This window comes from Leiobunum rupestre, chromosome 2, assembly GCF_980474605.1.
Source record: "Leiobunum rupestre chromosome 2, qqLeiRupe1.1.hap1, whole genome shotgun sequence".
NCBI lineage: Eukaryota > Metazoa > Arthropoda > Arachnida > Opiliones > Sclerosomatidae > Leiobunum > Leiobunum rupestre.
This window is the reverse complement of record NC_143385.1, coordinates 55,280,218-55,302,462: the sequence shown is the minus strand read 5'-3', so window position 1 is coordinate 55,302,462 and position 22,245 is coordinate 55,280,218. Positions and strand designations below refer to the sequence as shown.

Genomic DNA, 22,245 nt, shown 5'->3' with positions numbered 1-22,245 from the left:
TCGAGTTGGTCTGGTTTTCAACTCGGTCGTAATTTATTTTAAACGTTTTCTCGGCTGATTAAGATGTTTAATGCAGTTCATAAATTGGGTTCGTTTGTGTTTATTTATAAAGAACCCTAACTATTCCCTCTACGGTCATTTATTGATATACGTTTAGTCAAGTGGCTTTCTGTGCTTTGTGAATGGTAAGTTTTTCGCTTCTTGTTAATAAGTTTTTTGTTGGTGTGGATATTTGGATATCTACGATTCCTAATGCAGTCATTGATTTTCCTGGGTGTGCGAGTCATTATATGATATTGGAAATTGGACGGCTTTGGTCTTTTTCATGCGGTATGTGTCACAACGTCAACAGGTTCCGACAGTCTACGAGTCGTCCACTACTAGATATCTACGGTATCTTGATCGGGCGAACGTTGAAATAAAATGAGCGTTAACTATGCGGCAAGTATTTCGTAAGCGACAAAAATACAAATACCCTCTGTAGATATTTCTTTCAATAAAATTGGCTTCGTATTATATTTAACTGCTAAACTTGTACCGTAAATAGGGTTAAAGTCAATTGTGCATTGTTTTAGTACGTCTAACTCACTGTTGTAACTACTTAATTTATAATATTCTGAATAAATTAATCTCGGTTGTTTCGTCTCAATTATTTTAATTCAAATTAAAATTTTATACCGGGCGGGATTGAACCGGGATTACGTTATTAGTAAATAACTCTGAATTGGGGAAATATAACTGAGAGGGTCATCTCGAGAAATTAATACCACTAGGGACAATGCTTCCGAGGAGAGGTATATTTTGGCTTGCCAACTTGATAAAGTCTAAATTTGTCACGTATATCAAAATAAAGGTCAAATCTTGTTTTAGCGCAGTCAGCAGATAAGATGGTTAAAGGGTAGAACCCGTGGGTTTTTTTGTAATTTATTTCGTTTTTTCAGGCGTATATTTTTATCTATTGTGTGTATAGCGTATAAGTTTTCAAGCGTAATAGTTCATTTATGAAGAAAATAACGAGTTGTTTACATTGTGCATTGTTTTAGTACGTCTAACTAACTGTTTTAACTACTTAATTTATATTATTCTGAATAAATTAAACTCTGTTGTTTCGTCTCAATTATTTTAATTAAAATTAAAATTTTATACCGGGCCGGATTGAAGCGGGATTACGTTTTTAGTAAATAACTCTGAATTGAGGCGAAATCTTTAAGGCCGTCTGGAGAGATTAATACCACTAGGGACAATTCTTTCGAGGATAGGTATATTTTGGCTTGCCAACTTGTTGTTTAATAATGTTGTCTTACGACACAGTATCTAAAATGAAACTGTTTATTATTTTCATCAACTTTATTCAGCTAGGCTAATATCTAAGTCATCTAGCGAATATTAATGAATTTTTAAACAGGTGGCCGGGTTACAATGCGTAGGAGGGTGGTGGCAAGCCCTTCATGAAACGCGAGCCAACATCGCCCTACACTATTTTAGTGTAATTGCAAATTTACTTATTTATTTAAACAAATAGGTGTTTTGTTGAAATTCAACAGCTCTTTGAAAACCAATGTGGTGATTGTAGATAAATTATACACTTGTTAGGATGCCTGAAAGTTTCTTAATGTAACTGCAGTAGGATAAAAATGTTAACGTACATATATAATGATTAATGTTCATTTAATTTTACCATTTACTTTAAAATTCGGCTTTAGGTTGTCATATTGTACAGTCAGAATTTTTAAAGAAGGTGTTTTGTGGCAGAAATGTTTTAGAAAATTAGTTAAAATCGTGACTTTTTCAAAACCAAACTGATTTATAAATTTTGTATTACAAAAAAGTTTTATTTTAGTATGTATAAATGGAAAATAAATATAACCCCTTGCTCATTCTTTTATTAATCGTTTAATTAATTTCAAGACTCATAAATAATTAGTGTCTTTTGTTCTTTACCCTTTGATAAATGGAGTACTTAACAAAAATAGCACGATATGATTGATTTGATCTGTTGTAACGCAGCACCTAATTTTTACCAGAAATGATTTACACCACGTTGGGTTGGTACAGGTGTTGTCACGGTAAATTTTCTGAGAGATCAAAAGTTCAGTTTTATAAATTACATTTCAAATGAATACTTATATAAAGTTTTAAAAGGAATCTAGAAAACTTTATAAAGAAATAACTTTTTTTTCAATTATTTTAAATATTGTTTTTGTTACGGAATCAAAACTATAAATAAATAATAATCAGCTAGGCTAATACCCAAGGCACCACCTTAGGCCTAAGTCATCAAGCGACTTTTGAAGCCTTTAATTCGGGTGGCCGGGTTACAATGCGTAGGAGGGTGGTGGCAAGCCCTGTATGCCACGCGATCGAGCCAACAGCTCCCTCAACCGGTAACTTCAACAAGTTATATGGAAGGGGAAACCGAAGAGCTCGGGGGAAAACCCCTTAAGCCAGAGATGAGAGAACTTGCAAACTCAACGCAGAAGGAGTTGTTCCGAGTTTTTACCCAGTGCCACAAGCTGGGATCGAACTCGGCTCATCTTGCTGCGAGACGAAAGTGCTAACCACTCCGCCACCCCACTATTTGGTTTGGTCTTCTCTTAGAACGGGTCGCATTCTTCAAACGATAAAAATCGGTAGGTTTTAATTAAGAGCTGTTAAATAATATGATTATTTTATATTACTATTAAGTGAATTAATAACAAGTAAGGCACTTTCTGGGGTGTTAAGGCAAATTTTCTAACGGAACCTATTTTTGACAGTGACGCTCGCGCATCTTCGAGTTGGACGTGCAACCGATCTTAGTTATCGTCCTTGGTAGTAAACGAAGCCATTACAGTACCGTACGTTAATTGACCTGACTTATCCCAAAACGATTAATCGTCCAAATGATATTTCCTCTTTTATATGTTCCTTGTTTTATTGTTGAAGGATATGTAGCAGACTACGTTTACAGCGACACTATTGGCAATTTAGATCACACGCGGCATGACGTCAAGCGTGAAATCAAAGATTGATTGCAAAATATCCAATTCATTCCGATTCGCGTAGAAACCGATTTGGTCTTCAAGTAACAAAAATTCACTCAGTTTTCAATACAACATAAATTTTAATCAATGGAAGCAGAACAAATACACTTCCGCTAAAAATTTAAAATAAAACGAGGCTAAAGACGAAAATTTATATAATCAAAATCTAGAACAAGTTCGACAAGTCACTACATACTTTTGAAATCCGACATTATTTCGAATGTATTCTTACTTGTGGCTGCAAATATTATTTTTACATTGAAGGTTTATCAGTCAAATAACATTATCAGCGCAATAGTTTTCCAAAACTTGAAGACATCTATTAAATGTTTGTTGGAAATAATATAAATATGCTAGCTGTTACACTTTTTTAACAATAACGAGATCGGTCATACTCTTACGATATCAATTTGACAATATGATAACATCAATTTTAGTAAAAACTAACAGGTCAAAGGGACCATTAATTTAAATTGTTAAATACTTGTAAGAAATAGCAACAAAACAATGACTTGAAAATGCTGTAAAAGTAGGTGCCAGGACCACCAAGAGTATCAGATTCATCCTTGCGTGGACCTGCGACATTGCTAAGTATACGATCCACTTTCTTCTTTTCTTTGGTCTAATAAATATTGACGACACTTGCTGGTCTGTCTGTCTGTCTGTCTGTAAACGTCGACAACCTCCGCCTTAGAGCGCCCAAATTTTGCACAGTTGCTGTAAATATACTATGTAATCGAATCGTGCTATTAATGTGTCCACTGTTCCAACTTGAGATCCTAGGGCCCTATGGTTACGTTTTGCAGATGTTATTTCATTTTTTTCTTTAAATGAACGAAATTGTAATCCATAGAGTTCTATGTTGGAACCGGGCAAAAAGGCACGCGAAGATATAGAACGCTCTGAGATTTCAAAATCTAAAATTGTCTTAAAATTACAGATTCTTTTAGTGTTTTAAAATGAAGGGGTTTCCTCTTTGCGTATTAAATTTAAATTCCATCGACAAGCTCATTTGAATTGTGTAGCAGTGATGGGCATTTTAGTGAAATCGCTGCTCAGCTCGCGTATCGTTAGCTCTCGCTACCTTGTTAGCTTTTCTCATTTTGGCTTCGCGCTCTTTCAAAACCATAATTCATCGCTCAATATCGATCAAATTGGCCATAAATGCTCAAAATGAGAGCGCGCTATATCTGAATTTTATTAGCATCGTTTGAAAAGGATATAACAGTCTAGCTTTAAATCTAATTTAAAAACGATTAAATAAGTTATCAATACTAAAATATGCTAATATGAATATTATTCTGTACGTAGTAAAGAATAATCCACCAGATTATCTTGATGAACAACGCTATTGATTTTAAGTATCACAACGAAGCAAATATTTAAGCATAAATGTTTTCTTTTGTTACCATGGTTAATAAATATTTAAAAACTGCTGCTCATAGTTTTATAAAAAGAATTGTTTAAAATTCTAATCTAAAACACGCCGAGTCGAAAAAAATCCAAGTTGCTATTCCTTTTTATATGTTTTATGTTTCATTGTTGACTTGTATTTAGCAAACCACTTTTATCGCGAGATAATTGGCTATTGACGGTACACTTGGAAGGCTATTCTGTAAAAACCGGCAATGACAAATAAATCTTGATCCGTCAAAAATGGCAATGTTCATATGGAGAAGGGGCGGATATCGAAAAATCAAACTATCGATTGTCTAAGTTCGATGTTAAGTAGTGGCAGTATGTTACGCTATATCCGATATTTGAGTCAAATCATAAACTAAATGCTTAAGCTGACGACAAACATCTGTTTATTTTTGGTAGTAGTAGAAAACTAAATATGAACATGTAAAAATCCAAGATGGCCGCCAAGATGGCCGAAAAAACAACCCCCCACCCCCAAAAATATTTTTCAAAAACAAAATTTTTGTCCTTGGAAAAAAATCAACATAATATTTTGTTTTCAATCTCAAATTGCACCTTGAAGATGATCTTTGACCTCGACGTTCGAGCACTGTCTACCACCCCTAAGCCTCGGTCTATACTCCCAACAAGTTTGGTCATGATCGGACAAGGTCGAACCGAGATATCGGCGGTAATATGTAACCCCACCAAATACTTCCACTTATTTACTTTTGGTGTTACTTTTTTCGTTTTTTTTTTCGTTTTTTAGCGGTTTAAAATGCTAATTAGTTATTTGCGAGATGGGGAAACCTTCGTTTTATAGCCTTGGCAACTTTTGGCCACACCCAATCACGTGATATCCAACTTACCCCTGTTGAAAATTAAACTTTATTTACTTTTTGGAAATAAAGTCAATATCCGCCCGAGATATAGCCCCTTATGTATAACCCCGGTCGAAATAAAATACAATTTAACTTACCCCTGTCGAAATAAAATACATATTTTAAAACACAACAAATTGCAATAGGCCTGATTGGTCAATATCCGCCCAATAACTTATGTTTTACCCCTGTTGAAATGAAACTTTATTTACTTTTGGAGATAAATAAATAATACAATAACGACATAATAAACAATCAATACATATTTTAAAAACACAACAAATTACAATGGCGCTGGTCAATATTCGCCCGAGATATAGCCAATTTTGTTTATAATAAATAAAATAAAATGTATTTACTTTAGGAGATACATTTTTTTAACATTTGCAATACAAAGGTGTAATTTTATCAGGGAAATTGGTTTTCAATAGTACTCCAATACATTCTAAAGTAACAAAATCAAATAAAACTATTTTTTTAAATAATAAACTAATTACATAATAAACAATCAAAAACAATCAATACACAATTAATTAATATGTTAAAACCTTACAATGGGCTTGATTGGTTGATGATTATACACAGTAAACCAACGGGTATTTATTTGTGGCTAAATTAAAACAAAATTAAGTTTAATAATTTTAATTATTTTTAAATTAAATATTACTTACTTTGATTTATAATTTTTTAACTTTCTGTTGATCAGCATTACCAGAAGCAAGCGCTATGAAACTCTGCCGTATTGTGAACTATAAAAAATATCTATATATCTTTAAATTCTTAAATTAAAATTACCTCTAGGATAGAAATGGTTCGACATTCAATTGCATTATCCTTGTAGAAGTAATTTGATACCCACCCTTAATTATCGTCACGTGTAAACGTTATCAACTACAGTTACAGCCTTGTAAAACTAGTTTGGATTTTTCAACAATTGACTAATTATATCAATTAAACGCAAAAATGTTTATTATCATCTGGCATCATTGATCCTTCTCTATTTTTTCCCAACTTACGCATCTCCGCGCCAGATTGAATTAATCAGTAAATTATAAACGCAGAACATGTTTCGCCAGGAGACATTCCACAGAGCCCCGTTATAAAGAGAAAAAAAAACTGGTTTTTACAAACAAACGCTAGATATTAATAAAATATCAATTAATAAATTGTCTAACTTGAAAAAAATTGTAAATAAAAATGATTTGTTTTAAAAACAAAGCTTATTAACAATTTACTTTTTGAAGATAATTGTTTATATTACTTAACAACTATTAATAATAATAGAAATAATAATAATAATACTTCTTTCGCCAAAGACTAAATGTATTGGCTACCAGGATATTGCAATAAATAAGATAAAAAAAATTTACACCAATAAATTTATTTTTTAAACAATTGCAAATTAAATTATACAATTAATAAGCATTTTAAAAATAAGACAATCTCAAAATATGTACAAAATAGCCTATTTAATTAAGAGATAATTAGTAATATGAAAAAAATTTAGGGTTGTAAAAATAGAACATTAAAAAAATTATAAATATTATAAGGATACAATTAAATATAGTTATATTTACCTTAATTCGTAGAAGATATTTCTTTACTACGAAATTAGGTATCAGGTTTGAAATTCAGGCTAAAACTTGTACACTATCGAATGTTAATTATAAAACAATTTAATTTTCTCGTATATGTTTTTATATAGAGGGAATTATTTACGTGTTTAAACAGGCAACGTAATTTGTTGAACTTGTGTGCTTTTTCGAACGTACGGGAGCAACGGTCTTAAATTTTGTTATTCTAATAAAAAGATAAAAACTAAACATTAATTAACACAAATTATATTCTGTTTTCAATCCAAGGTATCAGATTATGAACAATTTAGCTTAAATTATTATTTACTAATTATACGACATGTTCTACAACCTGTATCATAAAACCGTTTGATTTATGGATTTCAGTTTTAAAAGCAGATCCGTTATTGTATTTTCAATCACAAAGATATTTCAACTGTTAAGTACACGTTTTTTAATTTTACATTAACTATGGAATTCAAAATATAAATATTAATTGCAGAAACATGTTCCTTAAAAAAGAGGATATTTAAATCGATTATTTTTTTAATTTTAAACCGTTATTAACGTTTCATTATTAATTCTGTTAAATTCACAATGCTCTTCTGATTTCATCTGTTTGTTATTAAAATTTAAATTTTCAGTTTTTTATGATTGCAGAGCGAATTTCGCCAAAATAAAATTAAAAAAATTCTGATAGAGTTAAAATATTAATTTAAAATTGATAAAAAGTAAATAAAACCTTGTAAAGAATCTAGAGACTTTAGTTGATTAATGAGAAGGGTTGGTTTCTTCATTATACACCTCTCACAGGTGGTTCGAAAATTTCTACAGTCGGTGGTCGGATAATAATAGAGCTAATACGAGATTAATAAGAGCAGTTTGAATGTTCTGAAATTCCATGTAAAGCCTGCAAATAAATTGACAAAAAAAAAGAAATTTAAGGGTAAATTAAACTTAAAATCAGATAAATGAATATTGTAAGGTACCAGACTTTACGTACGCCTTATAATCTTAAGTACTATATGCATATTAAAACTTAATTTCATATATTTTCCCGCGTGAAAAATTTGCATTCGTGAACTTTTACTCTTCGTGAATTGAATAAACGTAACAAAATTAAGAATAAATCGTTCTTATCTTATCTTAGTCTGTTTATTGTATTTGTACATTTTCCGGTTCAATAGGCTACAACAAGTTTTGAAGATGACATATTGGGGTTTAAGATATTTGAACCGTATTGTATTTAATAACATTTTTACATAACTTTACCACTAGAATTAATTATGGATTCATCTTTTACACGATTAATGTTTTATTGCATTTATCAGAATTACGTTAACATAACATGATATATTTGAATTTATTACATATTGTCTTCACGCGTACGGATATTTTTTTAGTATAACAAATTTGTATTTGTATTATTTTTGTTTAAAACATTTGCAGTTTCACTTTCTGTTATAAAGTGAAGAATGCGAAGCGTTCGATTTCTTGAGATATTTATTTAAACAAAATGCTTGTGATGTTGGCTAAAGCACTACTTTGGTATAAAGACACTTAATGATATTAAAGGGAGTTTATAATTAATTTGATTCACTTTAACAAAACACTTGTGGCGTAGTAGAGAGAAGGTTCTTTCAGACGATCTAAATTTTAGCATTTCTGAACTTTTATATGAAATATATTCAATTACTTATAAACATATGGATTTTAATACATTTGAAGAAGCAAGTAAAATAGTGGAAGAGTATAATGTGACGTGGTTAGATGTGCAAGAAATAAGAATGCATTTGGAAGAAATGGAAAAGCATATTGAAGAGTGGAAATTTAGCTAGAGGAAGCTAGTCAGAGAGAAATTTTACTGAGAAATAAAGTTAAGGATATAAAAACAGATATAATTGGATTGAAAATATTGCAAGATAGTTGGAAGAGAGCAGAAAACTAGAAAGCGTGTTTACAAAAGGTTCTTTTAAACGTAACTTAGTACATTAATTAAGTATTTTTAAATATTTGAATATCGGAATTGTATTTTGTTGCATTAAAAGTAGAGTTTAGATGTTTTTCTAGTATTTTTCTATGTATTTGGATATCTGAAATATATTTTAACCGATTTAAAGTAGAGTTAAGACGTTTTGGTAATATTTTCTATGTATTTGCGTATTGGAAAAGTATTTTAACGTATTAAACGCCAAATTTAAGTGTTTTTGTACTATTGTTCCACCTATATTTGCGCATTGAAATATATTCTAACGTAATGAACGTAGAGTATTTTCCGACCTTTAATTACACATTGGAAAGTTAATTTATCGTATTAAAGTTGATTACAGAGTTTTTATAGTATCTTTCTGACTATATTTGTGCATAAAAATTGAATTTTACCGTATTTAAAATATAGATAAGTGGTTTTTGTCTTATTTTTATAACTATATTTACATATTAAACATTGTTTTTAATTTTAATTTTCCTATTTACAACACTATCTTTAATATAAAAGTTTATTCCTAAATTTATAAGCTTGTTACAATTGACATATCATTTTCGACTAATCTTACAAAAATTCTTTAAGAAATAATATTTGTAATAGGAAAATCGTGGATGTTAAATTACTTGAAATACCGTAAGCCTATGTAGTATTTTTCTACTTATATTGGCATTTCGGAAATATATTTCAACGTATTGAATGTAGAGTATAGAGATTGTTGCAGTATTTTTCTTCCTACGTGACTACATCAGAAACGTCAATGTTATTCTCTTTATTAATCAAGCCGACCCTGAACATATGTTTTACACTTTGTTTTACGACGTTTTAACATACACCATTTCAATACATTCTTAAGTTATTCCATACGCTATTTAAAACACATGAGATAAAGATAACGAGGAAACAAGTTAACTCTGAACAAATATGTTTTACTCTACGGGAAGGATGTTGTAAGATTAAATTCATAATGGTTAATGTGAAGTATTTTTCTACCTTTTTTGGTATTTCTTTATCTATATATGTGTATCGGAAATGTATTTTAAAGAATCGAACGTAGAGTAAAGAGTTTTTTTTTAGTATTTTCTGTCTATATTTGCGTATCGGAGTTGTGTTATGTCGTATTGAAAGTAGAAGAAGAAGGAATTTTTATATTATTATTCTACCTATTAACATATCGGAAATTTATTTTATCAAATTTAAAAAGGGATTTTAGTAGTATTTTTCTATTTATATTTTAATATTTGAAATGTATTTTAAAGTATTAAAAGCAGAATAAAGTTCCATAAGAATTCATCTTTCCCACAAGTCTTACCCATCATACATACATCATCTAATCTGGAATTTATGTTTAACAAATGGATGAATTCGTGTTTACAAAAGGTTCTTTTAAACGTAACTTAGTGCATTAATTAAGTATTTTTTTAAATTTGAATATCAGAGGTTTTTTTATTTTAAAGTGTAATACCTAGAAGGATGTAAGACAATTTTTCCGAAAAAATAATAACAATTTTACAAGTATATTTAATTTCAGCTTCCGAGTTGAAAATTATCTTATAACATTGTATTATTCATTTTGAATTTTTTGTTAAAAACAAAATTTGGAAAAAGTTATGTTATTAATTTTATTCAAATAAGCAGCACTCGTTAGTTGTAAACTAGATTAATTGTTAAAAACTAAAACACAAAATTTGTTAGTAAAACATGATTTACTATTTTGTATGATCGCTTAAATGTATCGACTGCATTTTTAAAATTTTAATAAGTTTAGTTTTGTATTGTATTTAAAAATTAAATATACAATTTTCATGATATTTATTATAAAGAAAAAATATCCAAAATAGTGCAATAAAACCTTTAAATAATATTTTACCTCCGCTAATCTCGTAATGAGATTTTATCAAACCGCAAAATCTTCGTCACGAAATTTAAAAAAAAATATATAAAATATTAAGAAATGAAACATCTACATTTTAAGCAAAAAAATAAAATATTGTATCTATCTTCGGGGCTAACGTTTCTAATATTACGCAAACATTTAAAACATTTCTTGTGGTTTCGGGCTACTATTTTTTGCATTGTAACACATTTTTCGTATACAGTACCTGTTTATTTATTTGATCTGCTTTAAAATACTAATTGTCTGATTATTATAGAACAAGAAAATTAACACTTATACGAAAATATTAGTATATTTTCTACTAAATCATGTTTAGATGGATTATGAATTAACCGTTTGAATAATACGTATAAGAATTAAGTAACATTTACCCCGGAGAAAACAAAGCGCATTCTAGCCAAGGGCTGTACTATTAAGGAAACGTAATTGACTTCTTGTCGTTTTTACCTGAGAGTAAGATTGAAGGAAATGGAGCCAATCAAGCCTATGGTAATACTGTGAGGTTAGTGGGTGGCCGATTCTGTCCACCTTGGTATTAGGCGATTATTAATGTATTATTTTTATGGTCCGTTATTCAACGTTAACATTTAACTCCTATACGCTTAAATAGGATTTATTGACCGTCGTCTTGATTGTTGGCTACTGTTATAATTACTACAATGATTACGATATGTTTTGTTTGTTCCGAGAGATTGATTTGACATACACTTTACAGCGATAAGTTATTAATGCTTTAAATTTTATTAAAAATGGTGTCCTAGGTAAAATATTTCTAAGTCAAAAACACCCTTTGATAAATGGTCAAAGTTTAAATATTTTATTTAATTTAAAAATATAAACTTTATTATAACAGATTTGACATATTATATATTACATAGAGTTGAAATCTTTGAAAGATGATATAATTATTTTTAGTGTTTTTTAATGAAAATTATAATAAAATATCGCATTAAGAAACATTTTCATAGAGTGAGTTTTTAATGGAATATGCAATTATCAATATAAAACTATCAATTTGATATTATAGGTTATGTTGTTGCAAATGTGATTATTAAATTTTATTCCACGTGAAATAATTTTTTAGTTATTTCAATTACTTTAACACTAACACAACTTTGATTATTTTAAATAATGTTTGGAATATAGACTATTTTCTAAATCTTCCAGGTTTTACTTGTTTTATTAAAAATCTATTGCTTTTAGTCCCAGTTTAATAATATTTTTGTAAATAATATTTTTTTCACTTACAACGAGACAACCCGAGGTGTTTCTCACTGATTTTCTTTAAAGTTGGGGAATAAAGTACGAAATGTAACACGAAAACAATTAAGGGAAAATTACGCTAGGCTTCCGTTTTGTTATGGAAACCAAAAAATGCTTCTGACAACTTAAAAGAAAAGTTCAACGTAAAATAACATGGGAAAATAACAATGTTTAATTATCTGACCGATTAAAAAAATCCTATTTATTTGGAAAGAAATCTTGTTTCGTTTTGCAAATAAGCGCATATTAATGTATCTCTTTGTGTGATAAATTCGATATTAGCATTGTTATTAAAAATTATGTCAAATTCATATTAAACGAGTAAATTTGAATACATTTGGGCAAATTAAAATAATATTGAGTAACTTCTTATATTATTGAATTAACTTAAATATTTTTTACTTGAATTCGTATTAAATTGTGAAATTTAGAATACATTTAGGTAAATTCTTGTATCTTGGCTAAATATAAAAAATATTTTGTATATTTGATTAATATTGAATAAATTCAAATAATACTTGGTCGATTCAAATATTCTAGTTAACATTTAAACAGTTTTGAGTAAATTCCAATAGTATTGTGTCAATTGATATAAAGATAAGTAAATAAAAAGTTGATTATATTTATATTTTTATTAGATTCTAATTCAACATTTTGTTATCCATGGGTAAAGTACACATTCTCCTGGGTCTCGCGATTGTAATATTTGGCGTGAGCGCAACAATAGTTTCATCCGCGATGAAATTTAAAAAAAGAAGTCCAGAATACAGCTTAGATATTGGAATTTGCGACAAAGCCTTCGATTTAGGAAGAGACACGTACCTTGTAAAATGTAACGAAACTTTTGACGTGCGACATTTAAAAAAAGAAGACGGTAGTTTAAAACCATCTATCAGAGGAATCAACTTAACAAAAGATCAATATGAGAAATTATGCATTTTGACAGTGACGTGAAAGATGAACACTAATCAAATCCAAGCTATACTTAACTGTGACCCCCGCTCGAGAGATAAATTCATCGGAGTGTTTCCCGCTAATAGATTACCAAAAGTTCCAATTAAAAAAAAATCATATTGTTTCGTAATCAACACCGATCCTGATACGCTTCCAGGGTCTCATTGGACGGCTGTTTACAAATCGGGCGACACTCTGGACTTTTTTTGTTCTCTAGGAAGATCACATCGTGACTATGGATTTTTGCTAGAGCGATATAGCAAGCGTATTCGACACAATACTCATAAATTTCAATCAAATAAAAGCCAAAACTGCGGACCTCATGTAATTTATTTTATAACCTCGAGATGTGTGGGGATTTCTTACAGTAAAATAATTAACGAATTGTATAATTTCGATTTAAAAAGAAATGATAGTTTAGCGTTGTTGAATATATGTATTCATTTGATGAAAGAGTGGAAACGAAATAAATCAATTTGTTTAAAATAAAAAAAAATGTTTATTTATTTCACACATAATTATTTTTACACATTTTTATTATTCTTGCCAACGAGAAGGAGGGCGGGTCTGTCTTTTAGGCCTTGGCGATTTTTTGGGGGATGGTAATTTTAATTTTCTTTGCGGCGATATTGAAACACCACCGACAGCACCCTCCTCCAAAGACAGCTCTCGATCCCAATCATCTTCCTGGCTTAATTGACTTCCAATATCGGTATTTTCTAAGTATTCTTCAAATATTTCATTTTCTCGACTTAATCGTTTACGCATTCTATCATCGGTAATTGTCTTTTGTTGCTTAACAATCGGCGTAGATGCTTTCCTCTTCCAAGATTCTACATTTTTTAAGAGACTCGGGAATTTTCTACTCTGATCGTTTTCTCTCTCGCTGAGATATTCTTTCATTTTGCGTGTCATAGTATTTGAAAGTTTGTAATTTCAACTTTAGGTACCGGTATCGCTTTTCTCATTTCCCGAGCCTCGCTCAGTATTTTTAGAAATTCTCGCAATTTAGAGCGGCTGTTTAAATTAGAAGTTAATATATTTTGCAACTCATTATCTAATAAGTTATAATACGTTTCCTGGGGAGAAACAAGCTGTTTATTTTCTTGAGATATTTGTCCGACACTCGAGGCGGGAACTAAAATCATTTTTTTCATTTTATGTTTTATTGAATAAATTGGCAATTAAAGGAACAATAGAGCCTAATAAAGCCGGTATGAAGAATCCCGTACCTTTCTGAATTATTAGAGCACGCTTCTTTTTTTGCGAAATTTTCGGACTGGCTAAGAACCGTATTGTTTTTTTATATTTAGAAAGTTGTTTTTTTTTGGCTTTAGATAATATAATTCCACCCCCTTTCAAGTTTTTGCAAACGGTTTGTAAGGCTTTTAATTGCTTTGGAGAACTGTTAGATAATAAATTTTTACGTATCCCTCCTTTAGATTTATACAATAAATTTAAATATGGATAGTGTGTTTTAAACCTGTCAGAGGGATTTGCAATAGGAGTAGTTTTTTTACGTACTGTCTTTTTTGGTGTCATTTTCTTTAATGAACTTGATAATAATATAGTAAATTATTTATTATTGGAAAAAACTACCATTTGTGGTCCGATTTGATTAAATGTGTACGATCTTAATCGTAAGATATCTGGAGTGGTTACAGATGTGTCTATAAATAGTGAATTGTAAGGTTCTCTAGTAGCCATATCGTAGGCCATTTTAATTATTTTTGTATTATTTGGAGATATTTGATTGGCCAGATATTGGATTTGACTTAGATCTCGAGGAGATTTAAACAGATTTAGATATGACATATTAAGAGAGATTAAACGAGATTGTTTGCCTCGAGGAAATAGGGTTTGTGAGATTAATACGACTGAAATTTCATAATGATGACTGTCTACGGTAACTAATTTAGCAATTTGATCATTTTTGTAAAGTTCGTCTGCTAGATCGTCAATAATAAGTAAAGAATTTCTATTTGATTCCCAGAACTCGCTGTCCATTGGAGGAAGTCCTTGAATAAACTCTATATCGGTTAAAAACTGAGATAAATCATGGTAACCTGATTGCCAAACCGAATAACAATAAATAATTTTAATAGGAGGTTTATCAATTAATTCATTCCTCCATCTAATTAGTGAGTTCGCCCATGCTGACTTGCCCGACATAGTAGGGCCTGACACCATCATTCGAAACGGTGAAAGAAATTTTATATAAGACATTACTGTTTAAACAAAGACAACATACTACGTATTTTGTTAGTACATTGCCTGTTTTATAGAATATATGAAAAAATAAACAAACACATTTTTAAATTTAAAAAATTATTTTATTAAAGTTTAATGTTTCTTATCAAAACCATCCCTTCACCAGTTATATAAAGTTTCAAAATAACATACAAAAATAACATTTTGAATAAAAAATAAAATCATAATATCTCCTTCACCAAAAAATAATTAATTCCCGTTTTTTAGTAAAAATTCAATTTTGGAAGTTAAAAGTTTAAATCTTAGGTTATTTAAAAATAAAGTATTTACTCGATTTTCGGAAGAGATTTCATTTACGATAACTATGTGGTTAAATGACACCTGTTTTGCAAGTTTTTTTGTTACATGTTTTTTAGATTTATAATTAAAAGACAACTTTATTTTACAATTCATCATTTTCACATTCTAAATAACCATAGGGGACACTGGAAATATTATCTTGTAGCACACGTTTACAAAAAGTCTTTTTGAAAGTTTTACTTAAGTTGCCAACACGTAAAAGCATTTTGTACTTATCTTTTATTACGTTAAAGGGAATTTTCACCTTAAACTCGGTATTTGGCACAAAAATCATTTGTTTGAAGGCGTCGAAATGTATGATTTCTGAATTCTCCCTGGTAAGAGTTATTCCTTTAAGTTTTATAATTGTCCGATTATTTTCAAGTTTATAGCTGTAGCTTTTTGGTCCAGTTGATACGAATTTTGTGATATATGAATTCGGAGTCTCGCACGTAAGTTCACCTAAATTACCACCGAGGGGGGGTAACCACTCGTGTGGTTTATGTGTAAATTTTATTCCGTCAGTGTCATAATAAATTACACGCTTTCCCAGCTTATTAATTAACTTATGCAGATGAATACGACCGTAACTGGTGACAAAGGAAGCCACAATAACATTACCTTTGCGAAATGTTGGGGCTAGCTCACTTTTTTTTTATAGCTTACCATGGCAACATCGTTGTTGATTAAATGAAAGTCTGTTAATTTATTCGATGTGTCTGCTATAATCTCAGTTAATTGGGAGTATCTATGTATAATTTTAGTTGATGATTTATCCATTCTTAACGCCATTCTGCCATATAACGAATTTTGCGCCAATTTCGCGGAAGTTCTAAAGGATGGGTTATCAACAATTTCCTCAGGCTCTAACCTTACTCCATCAGCTTCGTATATCGCGTCTAAATACTCTTTTTGCTCTTGATATGTTTTAATATTGGGTGGAAATCCTGAATTTTTAACTTTTGCTCTAAAAAAAATGTCAATATATGTTTTGAAAAAATTGGTTGTAATACTATAATGGTATACTTCGAACATTTCTAACAGTTTGTAGTTACATTCTTTTATTGAGTAGTAGATTTCCACCGAAGGTAAGACTACCGTTATAGCGCGTTCGTCAATACTGTGGGTACATTTGTAATCATTATTTATTACACAACTTCTGCATAAAGGATAATAAAGTTTTTTATTAAATCGGTATGGAAGAACGGGTAAGTAGAGGTCTCTGGGGGGGAGGATTCGACAACTAATTATTCCAAAATACGCGTCTGGGGCATAATCAAAATTGTGTGTCATAACTTTAACATTTTTACAACCGTATTCCATTTTTTGTAAACAATAGGCGTACAGACTACAAAAGTCAAAATATCGGATTTGTTCTCCAAGTAAGGGTTCAATTTCATGGTACAGCTTAATTGTTTCTACACGGCCACCCACTAGCGAATCTCTAGGGTTAATTTTAGGAATGATTTTAATTGTATTAAAAAATACTTTCGCCTCGACATTTTTTCTCAACAGTTCTAATATTTCACATTCAAAAATTTGAATATATGTGTGTTTTGGTAAATTTTGTTCAATAAATTCTTTTCGATCTAATTCTCTTTCTCTAATTTCTTTGAATGATTTTCCGACAATTGAATTAAAGCTCGAGCCAGAAAAATGTTTTGGACAACCGTGCCAGAAATCACCCATTACATCAATTACTATGGGTGGATTTTCACAGTAGCCATCTACAAAATACGGACCTACAGCCTGTTCCCCAGCCGCGGATCTGACAGTTTGCAAAATTAAATTATTTTCCTTCTCGTACCAAGATAAATATTTTAATGCAATCTCGCTTTGATTCTGTCTACTTGCCAAACCGATAGCAGGTATAGTACATAGTGTATATGGTTCTAAAAACTTGTCGATAAATACATTATTAAGTGCCCCAGAAAGAGAAATACCCCCATAATTACTGATATCAATTTCAATTAGTTCTTTATATAAGATGCGAAATTTCTGCATAGCTAAGCGTAATAAATTACAATCTAAAAGACAATACGCTCTGGATTCTGATTTAATACAATAGACCGGTTCGAGCTGTTTGTGTGAATACCAATTTTTAAATTCTCGGTATTCAAATTCTTTAATTTTATGGGGTTCAAAGTATTTTTCGTCCGGAATTTTACCTGAATAGTTCAAAGTGTCTTTCGTCCAAAAAATATAGGGAAAATATCCTTTAGATTGAGGCAAAGAAAACATTTTAGGAAAATGTCTTAAAGGAGCACTAACATAGTTCAAAGAATCTACAAAACGAATGTCTACCCCTTTAATATAAATAGTGAGTATCTTGGCTCCATCGTAAATAACCTCGGGAATGACATGATTAATTAATTTAGAAATAATAAACATTCCGTCGAAAGATCTTAGACATGCGACGAACCTCTTGAATATAGTCCCCATCCGATTCGTCCGACTCTAATAACATCTCCTGTTCGGGCCTATCAAAAACTGAAACTACCTGACTCGCGGAGATTTGACTATTACTTGTGGAAGCCATTTTAACCTGTTATGATTCAATAGAAAAATTTTGCCCTTTTATACCAAATGTATTTTTCATTAATTTTTTTCAAAATCAAAACCTTGAATATTAAAGTGATTAATACTACAAGGATAGAACTAGTTATAATTTATCAGTATGTAAACGGTATTTAAAATTGTTTGTGAATAACAATTTAAATATGTAGACATGTATAAAAATATAAAATTATTAATTATTTTTTTTGAAGGACTTTATATTTAATTTCGTGACAAAAAAGACAACGCCCTAAGAGTTTTAATATTTTTTTGCTTTAAAAATCGATTATAGATGTAAGAATTTTGGTAATTACAGGGTTAGATGTTTTAAAATTCTATGGGAAGAAATATATTTCTGCGAGGTATAAAATTTAAACGAAGGGATAAAATTATATTTCTGCAGGGTGTATTTGATAAAAAATTGTCTTTTGACTTGATTTTAAAACAGGTTAACATCAGGATGTAAAAATTAAATATTCTGAAATTTTTTCTTATAAAAGCATGATTTTCAACGTATTCCTTTTATAAACCATGGACTCTCGCGAAGTTTTGACTGTTTCTGGTAAGATTTCTCATCCTCTCGCTATTAACCCTTTTTCACTAAAATATTTAGCTTTACGTAAAGTTAGGAATTATAACCTTTTTAAAATTAACGATATTTCAATTAGAGTTGAAAATTACTGTATGAGAACTGTCTTTCTTGAGTGTAAAGCATTAATAGAACCCTTTAAAAAAATTGTTTTTGCCTGTCCCTTTATAAAAAATTCTTTCAAATTATCGCCAGCTGTTTTCGCTTCGGTTTTTTCTAGAAGAATCAATAACAATTCTTGTCTATTTGACGTTCATTCTGTTAATTTTGTCTGTCCCCACGAGGCTTTTGAGTTTGACGGCTTATTTTTCCACACTCAATCCTCTCTTGAAGGCTGGTTTTCTTACGAAATTTTACGCCTAATTGGAAAACATATGCGCCTATATAAAAATTTTAATAAGATCCCATGGTTCCGTCAACACAAAAATCGTAGGAGCCTTCAACGTGATCTTTTGATACTCTTTCAATTACAACAAGTTTCCTTTTTTCGAAAAAACAAACATTTTGTTTTTGGAAAATATTTTGGGGGGGGTGGAGGGTTGTTTTGGCGGCCATCTTGGCGGCCATCTTGGATTTACATGTTCATATTTAGTTACTCTCTACTTTTGGTGCCTAATGCTTAAATTGGCACTATCGACCACATGTCGAAGTATTTCATTAAAATATCTTACTTCGGCATAACAGATCACCACGATTTGTAATTTGACCAATACTTCCGATAGTTTGATATTTCAATAGCAGCCTATTGTCCACACGCGCACGGTCATTTTTGACGAATCATGCTTTTTTGTCATATTTGATTTTTACAGAATAGCCTCCCTGACATCTAAGAGCAACAAACACAGCACCCACACAAGGAGAACGCAACCCGTGAAAAGTCGTGCATTTTCTTGCGCACAGTTTTCTTTGGTTAGACGAAAGGGAAAAATTAGGAAATTTTCTCCCCCCCCCCGCTCGTAAAACGTTCAGCGTAAAGGTTCGTCCTATGAAATTTGTACACAACACTGCGTTAGCGTGATTAAAGGCTAGTTGCGTTCTCCTTGTGTTTGTTGCTCCTAGTTGACATTAATTCAAGCTCAAAATATCAAATTCAATCTGATCGGCGCGTAAAGCGAGGTTGCGCTTAATCTAATTTTTTAGGTGAATATAATTTAAAAGAGTCGAAATTAAGGAATCTTTAGCAAAATGTCGAGACACTTTTTAGTCGTGGCACTTTTCGCCATGTGCATTTTGTGTTTGAGCGTGGCTCAAGACCAGGGAAAGAAAAAACTTTTAGAAGGTAATCAATGAAAGCCCACGTGTGTAAGAGACCTGAGTAAGAAATTAATTGAAAAATTTACAAATATATTCCAGTTTGTATTAACCACGACGAATGCGAATCAGGCGGATGCGGTATCGCTCCGAATGGCAAAGTGATGGGAAAAGGAACTGATGTACCAATGATATGTATGCCATATAAATCAGTTTTTCCTAATCCTGAAGTTGGTCAAGTTTAAGATTTGACAAACGAAAAAATGTAAAACGAAATAAAAATATCTTAATGCTTAGAAAAAAGAGTCGTTTATTATAGGATGATAACCAGGTAAGCCTTGGTCTTTCACTAGAAAGGGCAGATATTTGAAAGCTGGCGTGTAGGAACGTTTTTCACGTGCGATGTGAGAGAGTAGATTAAAGCTGTTGTCAAAAACTTTATTTGTCTATGTGGAAAATTTCAAGAAAGTGTCAGTAGGTACAATAATATTACTAAAATATTATTTTGGCATTGTTTGGGGTGCCTTAAAGTAATTGAGCCTTTTAGTAAGCTCGCTAGTTGGAATGTCCTTTTTCAGTTGACCAAGGAAGCTCTGTGTGCAGCCTGAAATTGGATTTGGGTGAGACCTATTTCCCTCTTTTTGGCGAATAAAACCGAAATGGTTTTCCAAAGAAATTTGCCTTATTATAATTCCTTTCGTCGTGGTTTCTTCTCACCCGAATTCACTCGTGCCGCTTCCATGTGTTATATTTTGAATTAACTATTTACCAGTTAGTGATAATGGGCATATTTAAGTATACTCTATACCTTCTGTAGCCCTAGAGAAGGAGACTGGGAACACATTAATAATAAAGTTATAAATTGTTAGGTGATATAATGTTGTTTATCTATTTTATTATTCATAAAAGTATCATCAGTGAAAGGTATAGAGCAAAGTATCATCAGTGAAAGTATAGAGCAAAGTATCATCAGTGAAAGTATAGAGCAAAGTATCAGCAGTGAAAGGTATAGAGCAAAGTATCATCAGTGAAAGTATAGAGTAAAGTATCAGCAGTGAAAGGTATTATAACAAAAACAGTTTAGAGCTCGTTAGAGGTGCGGCCTTAATGGGACATATATTATTTTTTATTGTTGATTAATTTGTCAAATTAATTGAAATAGTATTAAAAAATACTCCTGTGAACAACAGAATGACGTCATTCTGCTTTCAAATCACAGTCCACTGCCCCTCCAATTTTTAACACAAAATCGTTGGTTAAATTTTGCCCACAAAGGTAGCCATATTTATATTTATTTTCTTCACTACTCATTTAACATTAAAATTTATTATTATTAGTTTATTATTTATTTATTGCAGTAATCTTCAACAAAAAATAAACTAATAATAATAAATTTTAAAATTTTAACGTTAAATGAGTAGTCTTTCACCCGTTTGCTCCAAAGTGTAAGAAAATAACATTATGACGCGCGCTAGTGGAAAACAAGCATTATACCCGCCTTTCCGATGGGTTGTTAGTTTAAAAAGTAAAATAGGGAAAACGCGGCTCCCGCTTTCTTCGTAATTTTTTGTTTTAAATACTTCATTTTTGACGGTGTTAACTAATTAAATAGTAAAATGTGGATATCGAATCTACAGCTCCGAAATGCAAGGAATCCACAACTGAATTAAAATCGGGCGAGTGGTTGAATTTATAATCACCAGCAAAAAATAACGGGCGACTTTAAATTTTTAACAGTGTTTCGATGTTTTAAATTGTTTGACGGTGTTAACTATTTAAATAGGAAAATGTGCAAATCGTGGGCAGTGCTACGAAATCCAAGGAATCCAAATCTGGTCTCCAAATTAAAATTGGGCGAGTGGTTGATTAAAAAAATAATGGGTTACTTTAAAGTTTCGATTCGCGGATCCGTCCCGATCGTGTTGACGTGACGCGGATTCCCCCGTTTTGGGCTGCCTTAAAAAGCATCCTTTACAATTCAGTGAGTTTTTAAGGTGGAGTATAATAGAGCAAAGTCTATGATTAACGTGTATATTAATTGAACAGTTTTTCAATTTTTACATTTTCCAGCCACAAAATGGAAAACGTATTTTCACGAAATATGTTATTTTAATATAGGTCTATGTAAGGAAAACTCATTTAGTTATTTCTCGGACTTTTCTTCGAAAATTTAGACAGAGATATTCGTCAGTTTGATATTTTACTTGACGAGCAATTTATCGCTGAACCATGAAACCCACTTAAAATATAAAATCAATTAACTGGTTCATTTTGCGTCACCCTAAAGCTAAACTTATACCGCCCGCTAGGAGACTGGCAAAA

General features: G+C 30.9%; 1 long non-coding RNA gene across 1 annotated transcript; it reads left to right on the top strand.

The window, feature by feature from the left end:
• Positions 1-19,838: 19,838 nt before the first annotated feature.
• Positions 19,839-20,226, top strand: LOC149958436 (uncharacterized). Its single transcript, XR_016478289.1, has 2 exons — positions 19,839-19,951; positions 20,026-20,226. It is a non-coding gene; the product is annotated as an uncharacterized LOC149958436 (long non-coding RNA).
• The last annotated feature ends 2,019 nt before the right edge of the window (positions 20,227-22,245 follow it).